Raw genomic sequence first — 16,949 nt, forward strand, 5'->3', positions numbered from 1 at the left:
AATCTGTACTACAGAGCAATTGTGATTAAAAACTGCATGGTACTGGTACAGTGACAGAAATGTAGATCAATGGAATAGAATTGAAGACCCAGAAACGAATCCACACACCTATGGTCTCTTCTTCTCCTTTTTATTATTTTTTTTTCAGGCCACTAGTTTGACCAGCTCTGAAGTAGTCATCATGATTTACTCAGATGCTTTGACAAATAATTAACATTACTAAATATATACCCCATTAAATGGTTTGATGCCATAGATGAAATGATTTTGAAAGTAAGTATTGAACTGAATACCACTAATTCTTCTCACGTTCTCTAGCCTGAAGTCTATAGTAGTAGAGAAAAATTGCATATTTATGATAGTTTATCAAAATTGCCAGTTTTTACTAACATCAATATATATGGGGTTTGCTGAGGGGGCTCTGCAATAAGAGCCCTTGCTGTTGTGCAAGAGAACATTGATGACTAGCAGAGAAACAATTTTTTGGGGGGTGGGAGGTTCAAAACTGGGTTTCTCTGTGTAGCCTTGGCTGTCCAGGAACTCACTCTGTAGACCAGGCTGGCCTTGAACTCAGAAATCTGCCTGCCTCTGCCTCCCATGTACTGGAATTAAAGGCATGAGCCACCACTGCCCAGTGAAAAACGATGGTTTTTTGTTGTTGTTGTTGTTGTTTTTTTGTCAGTGTTTAATCACAGGAGCAGAAAGAAAATGAATGCGGGATAGGAAGGTGTTAGGGGTAACATGAAGGATTGTGGTGGTAAAGCATTGACTGGTTGTTTTACATGAAGTGTTTGGAAACCATCCTCTTTGGAAACTATCCTGGACTACATGAGTGTGTCTGAGGTAGGAGAGTCATTTTTACGCAGCAGATGAGAACTACAATGTGCTAATACTTAACTATTGCACCCGGGCGCGCGCGCACACACGCGCGCGTGCGCGCGCACACACACACACACACACACACACACACACACGATATCATGTTTTGAAGAAAAGGTCAAGAAATTATCAAATACCTGGAGTCAAGAAAGTCAAAGGTATCTGAGGTAACTTGTCATGTTTGTATCTCACTAAATCTCTCTTTCCTGTATTGATATAGGAGGAAGGTCAAGCCAAGTTATGAGTCTAAAGTCAGAACTTACATGCTGCATAAGAACTTAGGTTTGTGTTAAGGACCTAAATTATTTAGTTGGACAGTGGTTGAAGTAGAGCATTGTGAACACGTTTCAAACTCATTAGTTTATTGTTAAGGTCCTTATTTGCATTTATCCTGCATCACTATGTAACTTAAAACTCATTCTCTATTACGCAGTTACAAATGACTAGATTCATCAAGTGTCTCACTTAAAGTTGGAGAATAGCAATGTGGAGAAGGGGGTCTCATTTATAAAAGTAAATCTATTAGGAAAGAAAGGTACCGTGAAAGTACTCTTGAAGTTGTAGCACAGGGTAGGCTCAAAGTCACAGCCCTCCTGATTCAGCTTCTCCAATTATCCCCATGTCTGGCAGACCAGTGGCACTTTGGAACACTGATAATCTGTTTTAAGCCAGCATGAGTAAGTGAAATGCATCCATTTAGCCAGGGATTTTGCGAAGCATAAGTTATGTTCACATCTTATCAACACCGTGGCTTCATAGAAGCTCTAAATGTGATTAGTAATAGCATGAGGCTGTTACATGGTTTTTAAGACAGAACATTGTATAAGAAAGTGAACAGGTAAGACAGCTTATCATGGAGCTTCAGACAAGGATAAATGGCTCGTAGGATTCTTATATAAAACACAATTGCAATACGCATCCTCCTGTATGGCACTGCATTGCTTACCAAGAAAAGAGTGCTTAATTATGCCCAGCTGTCTGTTAAACAGCTTTTATCTTCTGAAAACCATTTAAGCAGTATTTTGTAGTTTTTCAAAATGCCATCTAAAAACACTGGGAGCTAGTTTTTGTACTATTCACTTGATATATCGACATGGTGCTTTTAAAAATAGCAAAAACAAATTACCAAATGTGTGTGTACAAACACTATTTAACTTGGATTCTTTTAAAAAATGAAGAGAGAGGGAGGAATAAAAAGAAAAAGAAAAACACCTGGTGGGAATGGAAGCATCAGAATAATATTGTATCTCTAAGAAAATGGAGCCCAGATGGAAAATGCTTTTTAAATAAACTCCAGCAAGACATTTTCTAAGAGCTATTAAAAAAACAAAACAAAACAAAAGAAAAAAACTCTCTTCAGCAGTAGAAGTATGTTTTTTGTTATAAGATGGACTATTAAGACAAAAAGTGTGTTGGATACATAGAAGTCAGATGTAGAAGCATCTCTTGATTTATAAAACTAAATTATTTGAATAGAGCTTAAAGTTATTGAAAATTCTTTTATTTAAAATAACTGCTAACTTCGAAGACCTGGTTGCCAAAATAACAATTGTTTAGTGAGTAAAACTGGGATGGAATATTTTTCTATATATCAATTATTTTCAATGGAACATGCTCAAACAGCATTAATAAGAGTAACTGGTAAACTTGGACATCTAAAAGAGAGACCCCCCCTTTAATAGCTTAATTTCACCACAAATTTTTTCCACATATATAATGTGATTTCCTTTATTAATATAGGTAGATTGTGATGGTAAATTTCTATTTTAAATTCATCTGCCTATCTATTGAAAGATGATTATGGTATTTTTCGCATATTTTATTATATGTGTTATAATTAACTCTATTAGTCAATAAATTTATATGAAGAATATCCTGATTTCAATAGTCATCCTTAAATCCTAAATCTACAAAATCATGTTTCAAATGATCAGTTAGAATAAACTTCATTTAATAGGATTATAATCCATAAAGAGATGAAAATGATTAATTACACTTTGTAATATTTTGATGCCATTATTGTGTGTAGCTATCATGTATTAAGATTTTATATTTTGCAATGAAACAAATCTTATACCACATTTCACACTGAACTATTTTTGATATTTTCTTTCTTTTGCAGTTTTTATTCTTTTGCAACAATCTCAAATCTTATGAAACTGTGAATATTCATATTCATTTCATTATGGGTGCATTATGTTTCTGAGATCATTTAATTCTCATTTAGTTGGTCTGAATTCTATTTCACAGATGTAGAAATTAAAACTAGCAGGGTATTACTCAATCTTTAAGGTTATGCTGATACAAGATAGTCTTCTGATTTTAATTCACCCTCTTGTTTTCTTCTTTTTTATGACAAATTATCTGTTATATTTTTATCAAATAAAGAAATTATCTTTAAAACCTCCTCAAGAATTGTATTTTTTCATGATATCCCACAATTCTCCTAATGTTTGCATTTTTTGCAAAAAACTAAGAAAATGCTTGTCACATGGTATTCATTATTACAACTTTATATTTAAATCTTATTCAACAATATGTAGAGCCAGAGATTAAAAAACAGTGAAAGCAATTTAGGTAGGTTTTAGGAATATGCTCCACAGTCAATGGCCAACAGAACAAAATCCTACAAGAAATATCATTGTCCCTGTAGGTTTTTACACCCCCCCCACACACAAATGGTACAATAGATTCACAGGAGGAGACATTGCAAAGTAATGTGTGGGATATAAATTGAACAAGATGACAAACAAACAGACAAAAACAAAACAAACAAACAAAAAGATGTGGAGATCTCCTAACACTAAATTCTGGAAGACTCTTTCCCAATCCTATTTGACTGACTGGTATGGAATACTTTAGTTGTTCATTAAATTCTCCTTTTTAAAATTATATATTCTCTTCATTTACATTTCAAATGCTATTCCGAAAGCCTCTATACCCTCCCCCTGCCCTGCTCCCTTACCCACCCACTCCCACTTCTTGGCCCTGGCATTCCCTTGTATTGGGGCATATAAAGTTCCTTAGTTGTTTGATAACTCAGGTGTTTTCCAACCAATCCTTCAGTGTCATAATCCACTGTCTATGCCTTAGATGACTAGATAAACACAGATCAAAAACTTACATTTTGTCTTGTGTCATTCTCTTTCTGTTGCAGGGAGGAAGACAGAATAGAAAAGTAAGTTAGTTCCTAGGGAGGCAGCTGAGTTCTTTTCAGACACCTCTACTCAGATGAAGCTGGGACTTCATAAAAGAATTTAATGCTGATCCAATCTAACATGTTTGCAGTATTTTCAGAAGAGCTTTTAGCATAGACTTAGACACTATCATCAGCAGACAAGACACAAGGCTCAAGGTAAGGATCATAGACACCAAAATATAGGTGTGGGCTTCCCAAAAGAAAGGTGAAATAGGCCTCATTCATATTTATTTATTTTGGTATCTCCTGAAATCACATTGTAAAGGCTCCTGAGTATCATCATTTTTCATCATTTTCATGCACTTTTTTTTTTTTTTGAAATGACATCATGGAATGATTCCTGGGGTGCCTTGGATGGGATTAAAATTTGATATGGTAAATCTATTGGCCCCAAAGGTTATGTAGTGAGGTTAAAACATGTCCTTTACTGTATATGTAGCTTTTAGTCCTTCTGCAAGATTCTGGGAAAGCTTTAGGTTTCTATCTGGGAAAGGCCGTACTGAGTCGGATGTGCTTAGATCTTTTGCGTGACTCACTGGTGGTTTAACATTATGGTATAAAATATCTTTATATGGGATGAATGCTGTTTATATATATTGGCAACCCATAAAATGGATTTTGTTAATTGTATTAGAATTTATGACCATCAAGATGTGAGAGACCTCTAACAGACTTTGCGGGGTAGATCTCTATTTCTTTTCTTATTGTTGTTTCCCTCTCTTTCTATCTAGCATGCAGTCTTCCAGAATGTGCTCACAATCATCTATTAAATGGAACACAGGGCCCCTAATGAAGGAGCTAGAGAAAGTACCCAAGGAGCTAAAGGGGTCTGCAACTCTATAGGAGGAACAACCCTAGAGCTGTGTTTCTAGCTTTGTATGTAGCAAAGGATGGCCTAGTCGGCCATCATTGGGAGGAGAGGCCCTTGGTATTGTGAAGATCATATGTCCCAGGACAGGGGAATGCCAGGGACAGTATGCAGGAGTAGGTGGTTTGGGGAGCAGGGTAGGGGGAGCTTATAGGGTGCTTTAAGGATAGCATTTGAAATGTAAATGAAGAAAATATGTAATAAAAATGCTTTAATTAAAAAAACGAAGAAGAATAAGTGGTGAAAACATCAGAGAAACTCAAGTTGTTATTCCAGTTCTAAAATTCTTTTTTTAAATTATTTTATTAGATATTTTCTTCATTTACATTTCAAATGCTATCCTGAATGTCCCCTATACCCTCCCCCTGACCTGATCCCCTACCCACTTACTCCTACTTCTTGGCCCTGGAGTTCCCCTGTATGGGGCATATACAGTTTGCAAGACCAAGGGGCCTCTCCTCCCAATGATGGCCAACTAAGCCATCTTCTCCTATATATGCAGCTAGAGACACGAGCTCTGGGGATACTGATTAGTTCATATTGTTGTTCCACCTATAGGGTTGTAGACCCCTTCAGCTCCTTGGATAATTTCTCTAGTTCCTCCATTGGAGGCTCTGTGTTCTATCCTATAGATAATTGTGGGCATCTGCTTTTTTATTTGCCAAGCACTGGCATAGCCTCACAAGAGATAGCTATATCAGGGTTATTTCTGCAAAATCTTGCTGGCATATGCAATGGTGTCTGCGTTTGGTGGCTGATTATGGGATGGACCCCGGGTGGGGCAGGGTCAAGGTTAGTTCTAAAATTCTTGATCTGACTGGTAAGTTTCTAAAGGTAGAAGACTGAAGTGTACTAATTTCAGAAATTTCTTATTGCAGGAAGCAGACTGCAGCACAGCAAATGCTTGGGAAATCTCAGCTTTGCATTTTCTCATTGAGAGGTAGATAGATATTGACCAGATGATCCCAAGGTGTATGGAATGTGTATGTAATACAGATGAGTTATTTTGCACTTCGAACTAAGCTTTTTAGACTTTTAAAAATAATCAAAACAAAACCAAAACAAAATAAAAACAAGCTTGCTTGAGGCTACATATTCCTGGCCTGAAGGAAACTTAGTTATTATAGTTTCTTAAGTCAATGCTACATATATTGTTCTTAAAATGTTTCTAGTACGTTAAAAGAGATGTTTTTGGTTTGGGTTTTGGTTTTACTTTTACTCAAAGAAGATTTTATAGGCATATTTCTAATTTCTAAAAGAATTAAGAAATCTTGGATTTAGTGATGACTAGTAGTTTTGTGTTATTTACTTACAAATCTAGAGAGTTTGGATATATGGTAGATACAGAGCAGTGATTGACAATGAATCTTAAGAGTGTTGGGGAGGGCCAGGAAAAAGAGATAATAGGCACAGGGAGAATAATTTAGGTGACAGCTAGTTCATTATCCTGATTATAGTTATCATTTCAGAGGTGTATGCAAATGTCAAAACATGTCAAATTTGTACAGTTTATGTGAAGTTTATTGTGTGACATCACCATGTCAGTAAACCTTCTTTAAAATACATATACTAATAACAGAACTAAATGATTGCTCATAAATAAGAATTATTCTTTGATAACGTACCTACCTTTGGAATAAATCCGGAAATCTCAGAGTATTAAGTGAAGTATTAAATATTTGAATGTACATGTTGTGCAATACATATGGAGGGCAAAATTTCAGCATAAGACCTCTTTGGGTAAATACAAGTTAACAATGGTTAGACAAATATCAATATCACCAAATCAAAAACAAGAGAAATAAATAATTACATAAATACATGATCTATGAGAATATATATATATATATATATATATATATATATATATATATATATACACATTAGAAGGAAAAATGTGGATGAAAGCAAGGGAAGGAGAAATAATAAAGGAAGAAAGGAAAGGAGGGAAAAAGGAAGGGAGAGAGGAAGGGAAGGAGGGACAGAGGGAGGGAAGAAATGGAAAGTGAAAAGTGTTTGACATTGATAGTACTTTAAAAAAAGAAGGGGAATGTGTGTGTTGCATATAGCACTGCAAGATCCTTTAGGCAATAAGAAAAAAGACTGGTTTTTCCTTGGAATGTTAAACAAATGTCCCAGAAATTGTAATTCTGGGTTTTAATTCAAGTGGAATCAAAATTAAGTTTCCATAAACACCTCTTCTCAAACCTTCACTTAAAAAGAAACATTTTAACGTGTCATCCATTCACATTAAAAAGAAACATTTTCAAGGGATAGATGAGCCAATACAAACAATAATATGAAGTATATCAAAGCTAGTATACACAGTGAGATACTGTGTCTATTGTAATATACTGTAACAGATATCGCAATACAATGCATGGTATGGAGCAAATGAGATAGTAAAGACAGAAAATAGGCTAGTTAAAGACCCTCTTGGTAGAAAGGGACCTACACATGGATAAAAGAGAATAAGGATAGCTGAACAAGTCTACTGAAAGTGGAGCATGCCCTGGTTATATAATTATGTGTGTGTATGTGTGATATATTGAAATGTGTTCCAAAAGTAATAATTTAATTTTTATATGTTAAGAAAACATGCACAGTGGCCCTGGCCAACGGCAAGTGGGAGTGTCACAATGCCCTCTACCAGTGTCCTGACTTTGTGCTGGCTGCCACCTCCTTTGACCTGACCATCAAGGCTGTCCCCTGCAACACCATAGTGGACATGACTGCTACAGCTGAAAGTCAAGTGTCTGAACAACCTTGCGGCGTCACTGCTGAAACTTGACCACTACCTAGCAGTGCTGAACTCCTGTAGCTAGGTGCCTGAGCACCAGTCAGACAGCACCAAGGTACTGTTCATCAAGGACAAGGTGCTGAATCAGCAAGATGAATATAAAGAGGTCATCGCAGTCCTGAGAGCTGCCCTGAGGCTGGAACCTTTCAACAAGACAATGCATGCAGAGCTCTCAAAGCTGGTAAATAAGCGTGCTGCCAAGCGGAGGACACAGAGACTGACCTGTAAAGAAAGATGCTAGGCAACTCCAGCTGGCTGCCTGCCAAGTGTCCGAGCAAGGGGGCCTGGTCTATCCCGTGGAAATGGCTGGTTGGGGTGACTGTCATGACCCTGGGGACATGGCTCTCTTTGTGGTTATTGCTGCCAGGAACTGACTGTCCCCCTGAGCACCTGGACCCCAATCTGTGTTCCCCAATTCCCCTAGGCTCCCTGTCTGCTGCCCTCCCTGACTGAGATGCCTCCTATGGATTGGGGGAGCAAGGGTTGAGGGTCACATACTCCAACAAGAAGGAAGGACTGAGACTCTGAAGGGGACCATGGTGTGCAGCCCAGAGGGAGGGGCCCTGTTCCTCCAGACCCAGTTGTCTCTCTTTGACATCCCTGTCCTCCTCTGGAGTCAGGCCTCAGCTGGAGTAGTCTCAGTTTCCCCTCTCAGTATGACTGGGGTGGGCAACACTATCATTCCTTCTTGTCCACCTGCACTCTCTGACCAGATTCCCCCACAGTGAATTAAATAAAGCTTTGCTCCACGAAAGGAAGAAAGAAAGAAAAGAGAGAGAGNGGGAGGGAGGGAGGGAGGGAGNGAGNNAGANAGAAAGNNAGAAAGNGAGANNGAGNGAGGNAGGNAGGAAGGAAGGAAGGAAGGAAGNAAGGAAGAAAGGAAGAAAGAAAGAAAGAAAGAAAGAAAGAAAGAAAGAAAGAAAGAAAGAAAGAAAGAAAGAAAGAGAGAAAAGAAAAGATGCCCCATATCTTCAAATAAATTAGATATTTTTCACTGACAGAAAAGAATGGTGAATGTATTTACTATTTGTTTATGCTTCCTTATAAGTATTATAGGAGTTAGACGCAAAAATTTAGTGACATAGTAACAGATGTCACACACTTCTGAATGCTAAAACTTTAAGTACAGGCAGGTATCACCCATGTTTTGTTTACCCTGGAGCATGTAAGGAGATCATCTCTGCTGCTCCAGAAGCCCAGGGAGTCTTCCAACTGCAGAAACCTAACTCCAATTCTTGCCTCTGTCTTCCTTGACATACTTCTCTTGTCAAAAGAAACCATTAATAAGATTAACCTTATTAAACATGACTTCTTCATTTATATCATCTCTTAGGGTCCTGTTTTCATGTGAGATCATGTCCTGTAGATGGATAAGAACATTGGAAAGGAAGGAAGAATTATTTACCCACTGCTTCACTCTTGGGAGTTATAAATATCCAATCATATTTTGTGTGATATTTTTGTAGAGATCATCAGGAATTTTTTATACAATTATTTATGGGGAGGCAATTCAATTTCTTAAGAATCCTATAATTGAATTATGTATAAAAATTTTAAAATTGAGTGGGAATATGGACAAGAATGGATTCAGAATTTATATGCCTCAGTTTTGTGATATCAGACAAAGAAATTATCTTCCAATAAGAAATGGAAAGATTATTTAATATAATGTCAACTGTTTATGAAAATTCCAGGCCATTTTATACTTGTCCAGAATTCTTATTGACCTTTTATTTTGAAAAGCATTGACTACTGTATAACTCATATAACTTCATTGACTAATTTTTCCAAAATTTAAAAATGATTTTGATTATTTCAGCACATAAATGTCAGAGGGTTAATTGTATGCTGAAGTGGAAGCATAAGGGTTCTTTGCAAAGTTGGTTGGAAGCGGTTTTGCTGGGACAAACACAAGAAAATTAACATGGGTGTGAAAAGGCTAAGGCCAACTCATGAAGGAACTTTTCACTGAAGCAGTCATGGGAGAGAAGATATTCTGTTAAGGCAGGCACATAATAAGACATGATAGAAGACTCTGCTAATGACACGCAGGTATTGGTCCACCTTACATTACATAGCTGAGCTGCATTTGTTGGAACACCATAGAGAGAAAAGTACCCAAAATCTGGTGGTGTGCTGCGGTTTCTTGCCACTTCTGTGGAATTGTGCAGATTGCAGACAGGTGTTGAGGCAAGAGCCATGCTGCAGCAAGGCACATGGAGGACACGTGATGTTTGGAGGGTATAAATAGGACTCTACAGAGTGATAAGGAGAGAGAGCTTGGCTTGCTGGTACAGCCAGCTGTGCAGTGCTTGTGGGTCTTCCATCTTCGATGATCTTTGCTTCCCTGAGAGAGGTGCAGCTGAGAATTTCTCCTGGCATTCCTCCTGGTCCTTCCTGCTGCCTTGACCCAAGACCGAGGCCTGGCTGTGTCTGCTAGGTCATGCCATCACTGTTGCCTACCTGACTCTACTGAACTGGACTGCTGGTATACCTGTGAGGTGTTTACAAGTAGATGAACTGCCAAATTCCAGACAACGCAGATGGGAGTTCCTCCAAAGAACCTTTGTAAATAGATCCACTTCACCCAGTGCCACCCCCACATCCTTTCTTTTCCACTATCTCTGGTGGATGGTGGGCTACAAGGGAGGTTAAAGCATTTAAGAACTATCATTCAAAATAAGGTTTGAAAAAAATTAAAGTTGCAGTATGTAGTATTACATATGAGTTTATCCCAAGACTAATACCGATCTTGATCTGAAAATGTCATCATGATTCCTTTTCCTAGTTCTGAAAATTATTCTTCTTTCATTTCTATTTTAAACATGTTAGAGGAACAGCCTTCTTTATATGCATTGATAGAGGTTTTTTTTTTTTTCATTTTCCCATAAGTTAAGTGATTACATATCTTGTATTATAAGACACAGAACAGGCTTCAGAGAGGATTTAAACAATATTGAATGCATTATACACTTTTTAAAAAAGAACAGGCTTATAAATGGTATTAATCCCAATTATATAAAACACAGGTTAGCTATACTGGCTTATGCTAAATAGTTCTATGGCAAGAGCTATATGTACACATCATCTAGGTATACTCCTTAGCCAAATTGCTTTCTTTAATAAATATTATTTACAAGCTCTTAGTCAATATGTAATAATTAAAAGACTATAGTCAAGAGTCCAAATTCTATTAAATTGGGATAGTTTCCTTCCTCTTAGCTTCTGAGGTCAAAGATGCTCATGCCTATTCAGCGTGGTATGGCCATAGAGTAAATAAGGATACTATTAGTATATTCTGAAATGTTCTAAGACTATTCCTCACAGGAGTATGCATGCTCAGTAACACCCCTGGAGTGGGGAACTGAAATGTGAACTTCCTTGTTGTCTGATCCTCTTCATGTTTACTTTGATCTATTTCTACTCTGTAATGGAAGCATTGTGCTTTTATTTTGACATGGTAATCTTTTTAAAGAAAATGATTCCCACAGGCTTCTAGGGAGTGGCACTGTTAGGAGGTGTGACCTTGTTGGAATGCATGCGATCCTATTGGAATTAATGTGGCCTTGTTGGAGGAAGCACATTTTATTCACTTCTTCCTGCCTGTTAATCTGAATGTATAACTCTCAGTGCCATGTCTGCCTTCAGGATGCCATGCTCCCCTCCATATCAGTAATAGACTAGAACTCTGAAACTGTAAGCCAGCTCCAAATGAATGTTTCTTTTTATAGGAGTTCCTGTTGTGTTTATGGTGTCTCTGCACAGAATAAATCCTTAACTTAGATCAACTCCTTTGACAAGGCAGAAATTTCTTTCTCTTTCACCTGTAAGTTGCTAGAAATGAATTATAGTAGTATAAACACTACTATGAAGTTTTATAATTTAGTTAACTGGGATTTCTGTTTTAAGTTAATTTTACTTTTCTTAATATAAAATATTGAGATAGGGGCAATATTATAAAATATATGGTATCAGTATAATATTCAAAAATGTCTACAGATTTTTATAATATCAAAAATCAAAACCCTGGCCACCAAAATTGAGTACAGATTCTGTCACTCAGTAGTCAAAAATGAAATCAGTTTCCCTCCTGAAAACAAACAAACAAACAGACAAACAATGTGATTAAAATGTGTTATCATAACTTCAAAAGCTAAGCTAGTAAAATATATTGAAAAAATAAGTAACAGGTTTCTTTTGAAAGTCACATATTAATTTAGGGAATATTAATTGTATCCCTATGTTACACACTTCATTCTAGTGTGAGAGATCTGCAGCATGGAAGAAGGAGTGTAAAATCCACGCCTTGTTTGTGGAAGAGGGCAGGAGTAGGGAAGTGGTACCCATGAACATTCACTCTGTGCATGTATATGTGCAGGTGTGCTGATGGCTACATTGATCTGATGTCTGAACTCTCCTTATAAACTTTTATCAGCTTAATTTCAACTTAAGGAAATGTTCAACACTGACACCTTGATTAGGATGAATTAAAGCCAAGCTACTATTTGGGGGCTAGATGTGTACATATTGACTGAATCTGGAAATTCTTAGCTGAAGGAAGAACTGCTCAGTGGCTTTAATACCAAAAGGGATCTCCAAAAACAGGAAAGAGTTAGAACTCATTTTGTAATTTTGCTTGACTGACAGATCCATCAGCAGCTCTTATGATCCAGCTGACCCATCTTGATGGAAAGTCCAGTGTAAGACCAGGATGTAATGGAGGGCTGTTCTGTTGTGCTGCCAACTCGAAGAGCAAGCTCACATTTAATAGTGAGGGTTAAGCAGGTGAGGAGTAAACGTTGGTGGAGGCTGTGATTCTTGTTCTGTGGTTGAGAGGGATCTTATTACTTGTCTTTCAACTGTTGGTAGAAAAGCCTAAAGATGATTTTAAACTCCTCATAGTTTGTCAGTAACTTTGACCCTTCAGATGAGAAATAGCTGTATATATATATAGTCTGTGATTATTTACATTGGACAATTCCTTCTATAATAACAAAACTCCTGTGCCCCTCTCTCTCTGCATTTGATACATCTGTGGAGTTTTACTCCTACAGGAAATAATTACAGAGAAATTTAGTCACACCAAACACTGTAAGGATAGTTTATTAGACTTGAATTTAGTTTCATTTGGTAGTTAGAGCAATTTATATTAAATTTCTTTTTCTTTTTATTAAGTACTGAGATTTTTTGCAAATTATATACATAACATAATTATTTGTGCACATATTTAGTTTCTCTTTAAGTAGCTCTTAGTAAAGAATCAATCTTCACTTACCCCTGGGATTAAGGATAAAATTCCTTTAGTTATAATCCAAGCAAATACTATTTTTAGTTCTTTCTCTCTTTTTTCATTTCAAAAATTTCCCTTCCCTCTCAGAAAGTATCAGGATGATGTCTGAGTTTCTCTGGTTGTTACTTCCAAAACCATAAACATTTATTGTGTTATTTTACTTTGAATAATTGGGTCAACTGGACTAAACACGGTATATCTCAGCTGGATTAAAACAGTAGGCAGGTGTTCAGGAGGTGTTTGCATGAAGGTCAAGCCAGTGGGAAAACTTCAGAAAGGGATGATTACATTGAGCTTCTCAAATATCATGTGCATGGATACTGTCTCATATTACTTCTCTATGAGCTCATGCCCATTATGTGGTTAGTATAATCTACATTCTATCTGTAGGGAACTTGTCCTAGTTTGAGTTCCATGAAGTTAGAAATTTCTAATGACTTTGACCAATTATTTAGATGTTTTAGGATTTGAAACTCTGTTACATTTAACAGTATTTCTTTAAAGTAATATAATATTCTCAGATGGAGATCTTTAACTTCCTTAAATTAGTGAGTAAAAATGACTCAGATATTATTTTATTCAGCATAATACATCATCTTAGAATAAATATGTAATTTGGTTCAGATCTTTTGAAGATCATGGAAAATGAGAAAAAATGAAGGGGGATAAAATAAAAAAATCATATTCTCTTATTTTAGCAATTGTTTATAAAGTACTACTTAACACTAATGTCAATTCCAAACACCTATGAATAATTTATGAGGCATTCTTGTTGTCTATGCATAGACTGGTGGTCTCCCCCAATCTCATTATAAAGCAAACTATTCTTACCTAAAAGAATATGAAATCGAGGACAGTGACACTAAACAGATACTATACAACAAAGTAAAGAACTTGAAACCCAATTGGCTATGATGCCTCACAATGAATCCATTTTTATATAAAGAATTCAATATGAAAAGCAGAAGATGAGTTCTACTAACTCAGAAAAGGAGAAATCTAATATATATATATATATATATATATATATATATATATATATATATAAAATATGTGACACATTCATTTAAACAAGTCTAGATGAGTAGAGATGGCAGTTGTGTTATTCAAGATGAAAGAAAAGATAGGTTATATGGACAAAAGAGAAAAGTTAAGGAAAAATTTAATTTTCAATTAATACTTAAAAAATTCAGGCCTGGGGTCAGGAACTCAAAAAAATAATCCTGACATTAGTCTCCTCCCACATTGCCCATTACTGTTCTCACTGAGCATGTACAAATGTATGACAGTAGATAGCAGAGCCATTTATAGAGCCTAATCAAGACAGGCAAGAGACTCTCAGCCAACAGTGGGGAGGAATAAAGGATCTAGCACAGAATTACAAAGGAATCACTTTACATAGATGAAAAGAGAAAAAATGTATTAGAAAAGCTAATAATGAACTTCTTTTTTTGAAAAGCTAATAATGAACTATCCTTTTTCAAGGGAAGAAAAGCTATTCAGTAAGAGCAATTATGGCACATGGTCAGATATCAACAGTCCATCAGAATGTTTAGGACACCACTAGAGGGTGAAATGCAAGCTTGCAGACTTCAGAGATATGAACATTGTTTATATTCTTGCAATTGACAAAATGAAATATAGTAATCCCAGAAAAATATGACACAGTTTATTTATGTTTTCAAAAATTCATTCTGGTGATTGTATAGAGAATAAATATAAGGGAGAGAAATTACAAATGAGGAGTCCATTTAGACAGCTATGTTAATATTCTCTGAAATAGCATAGGAATGAGGACTGAGCTAATAAAATGAAGAACAATCTCTGTATGTACTCATTTACCTTGTATACATTGCAGTACATATTCTCAGGACAAAGAGAATGAGAAAAGATAGACTGAGCCACAGAATAATTTATATTCTACTCAGATTTGATTATCATTTGCAATGGTATGTACTTATGTTGCAAATAGAGCATTAGAGCAATTAATATGTGGTCCTCTCACTAACTCAGTCTTGGTGTTTCTGCTTCTAAATGAATAATTTGTATCCTAGGCCATTTATGCTTTTTCGTACTGTGTATAGTGCTCAAACCACTTGGAACATGGCAAGAGATATGTTACTTGTGCTAAGGAGTGAGTATACAGAACGAGTCAAGAGGGACATCAGTGACAACCCCTGATCTCTTTCTTAATCCCCTGACTGATAATTATGTTTCCTCATCATGGAAGGCACAGAAAAAATGTAATTGGCATAGAGCATAGTACAGGGTTGACATAGATGCAAAATATCTACTTTGTCACTGTCTACAGGGGAAGAATTGATGGAATTATGGATAACTGCTCATTATTTAAAATTATGATATATATTCATGTCATGTGTACTATATGCTGCGTACTTCATCCTTAAAGGAAAATGGACTTTTAAAGTGTTTTCAAAGTATTTCATGGAGAAATTACCTAGAAAACGTATGTTCACAAGATTTCTTCACAAAGGCACTTTCCTACAGATAGACATATTGTGCCAGTTCTACATTCTGAGTGATGTGTCTATCAAGAGGTCTCTGCTGAGTTACATGACTCCTTGAACTACAGCTTAGTGACTCAGTGTGAGCCAAATAGAGGGAGTTCATAAACCCAGCTGTGTCATTGACTAGGCATGAATGGATCTCTGGGTATACAGCTTTGTGAGTTATCACTCTTGGTGAGATGGGTTTATTGGTGATGCATTTGACTCTGAGTCACTCATGCTCCTATAGAGAATTATGGAAGACTCATTGGTTCATGAATTTACACTTTCATGAACTTCTTTCTTTGTCCTGTCACTAACACTGTACCTGGAGCAAATATACTTCCCCAGGAAAAGGCCCCAGGATGATGACACAATTAAGAAACACATTATATTGTTGAAAGAAATTAACAGACAAATTTCTATTCTGCTCATTTAGATGGAAACAAGTGTTCTAGCACAATCTGTGGCTCAGTGGAACAGGACTAGTACCTTGAACAACACTGAGATAGTTCCATTATTAACAAATGGGGGCACGGGAAGGATCTCATTGATTGCTTGTCCATTCAAGTTAATGAAAAAAAACATACTAATGGGATTATCTTGAATGAATCTGATTCCTGATTGGGAAAGAGTCAATTGCCTCTCAGCTGGATAGGAGCCACAAGACACTTACCAGCATCTTGATAGTGGTTGGATTCCTTGGCAGATCAGTCTAGGAACATCAGGTAAGAGGCTGCCATGTCCACAGGTATCTGTGTGTCTAAGGTGTTAGTTAGTAGCTTATGAGAAATCCATAAATGTTCAGTAATCCTAGTGATTGTAAACCTTTCTGTGGAGCATAACTAAATACTTTGTGTTGTGTGTAGTCTGACGTGAACAAAAACAGAAGTATCATATGAAGTATACATTGCTCATTAAATCACATTTGTGGATAAATAATGAGCCTCTTTGAGATGCTTTGAAGCCAGAAGGATGCTTGACAAACAAACATCTAATGTCCTTTCTTATTCTGGAATTTCAAACCATTGTAATTGTTCCACTGGAGAAGAAATTTTCTTGAAGATGTGGGAGACATTATATATTTATCATAGCAAACCATGTTTATTCTAACCATTTTAACATATTATTGAGAAGTAATTACTGAGGATTAAGAATAAGGTTTTATTGTTTTGTACCCTAGTTTAAATTCTATGTACTAAAATAAAAGCAAATTACCTTGTTTTGTTTTCTGTTTAAAGGTGTCTTTACTCTCCCACCAATGAGTAATGAAGAATAATGTTGGTGCTGTAAGACCCCGAAAGGAGGGACTCCCTCTGGTCCGGTACTCTCTCGGGTCCCCAGAAAATCGAGGTACACCTTGCTGTAATTTACATGAGGTACTTTATTTAACGAGGCCTCGGGCC

General features: G+C 36.5%; 1 pseudogene; it reads left to right on the forward strand.

Moving 5' to 3' along the window:
* LOC110324073 overlaps positions 1-8,120 on the forward strand; it is a 29,222-nt pseudogene extending 21,102 nt beyond the window's left edge.
* The last annotated feature ends 8,829 nt before the right edge of the window (positions 8,121-16,949 follow it).

The sequence above is a fragment of the Mus pahari genome, chromosome 7 (genome assembly GCF_900095145.1).
Source record: "Mus pahari chromosome 7, PAHARI_EIJ_v1.1, whole genome shotgun sequence".
In the NCBI taxonomy this organism is placed as follows: Eukaryota; Metazoa; Chordata; class Mammalia; order Rodentia; family Muridae; genus Mus; species Mus pahari.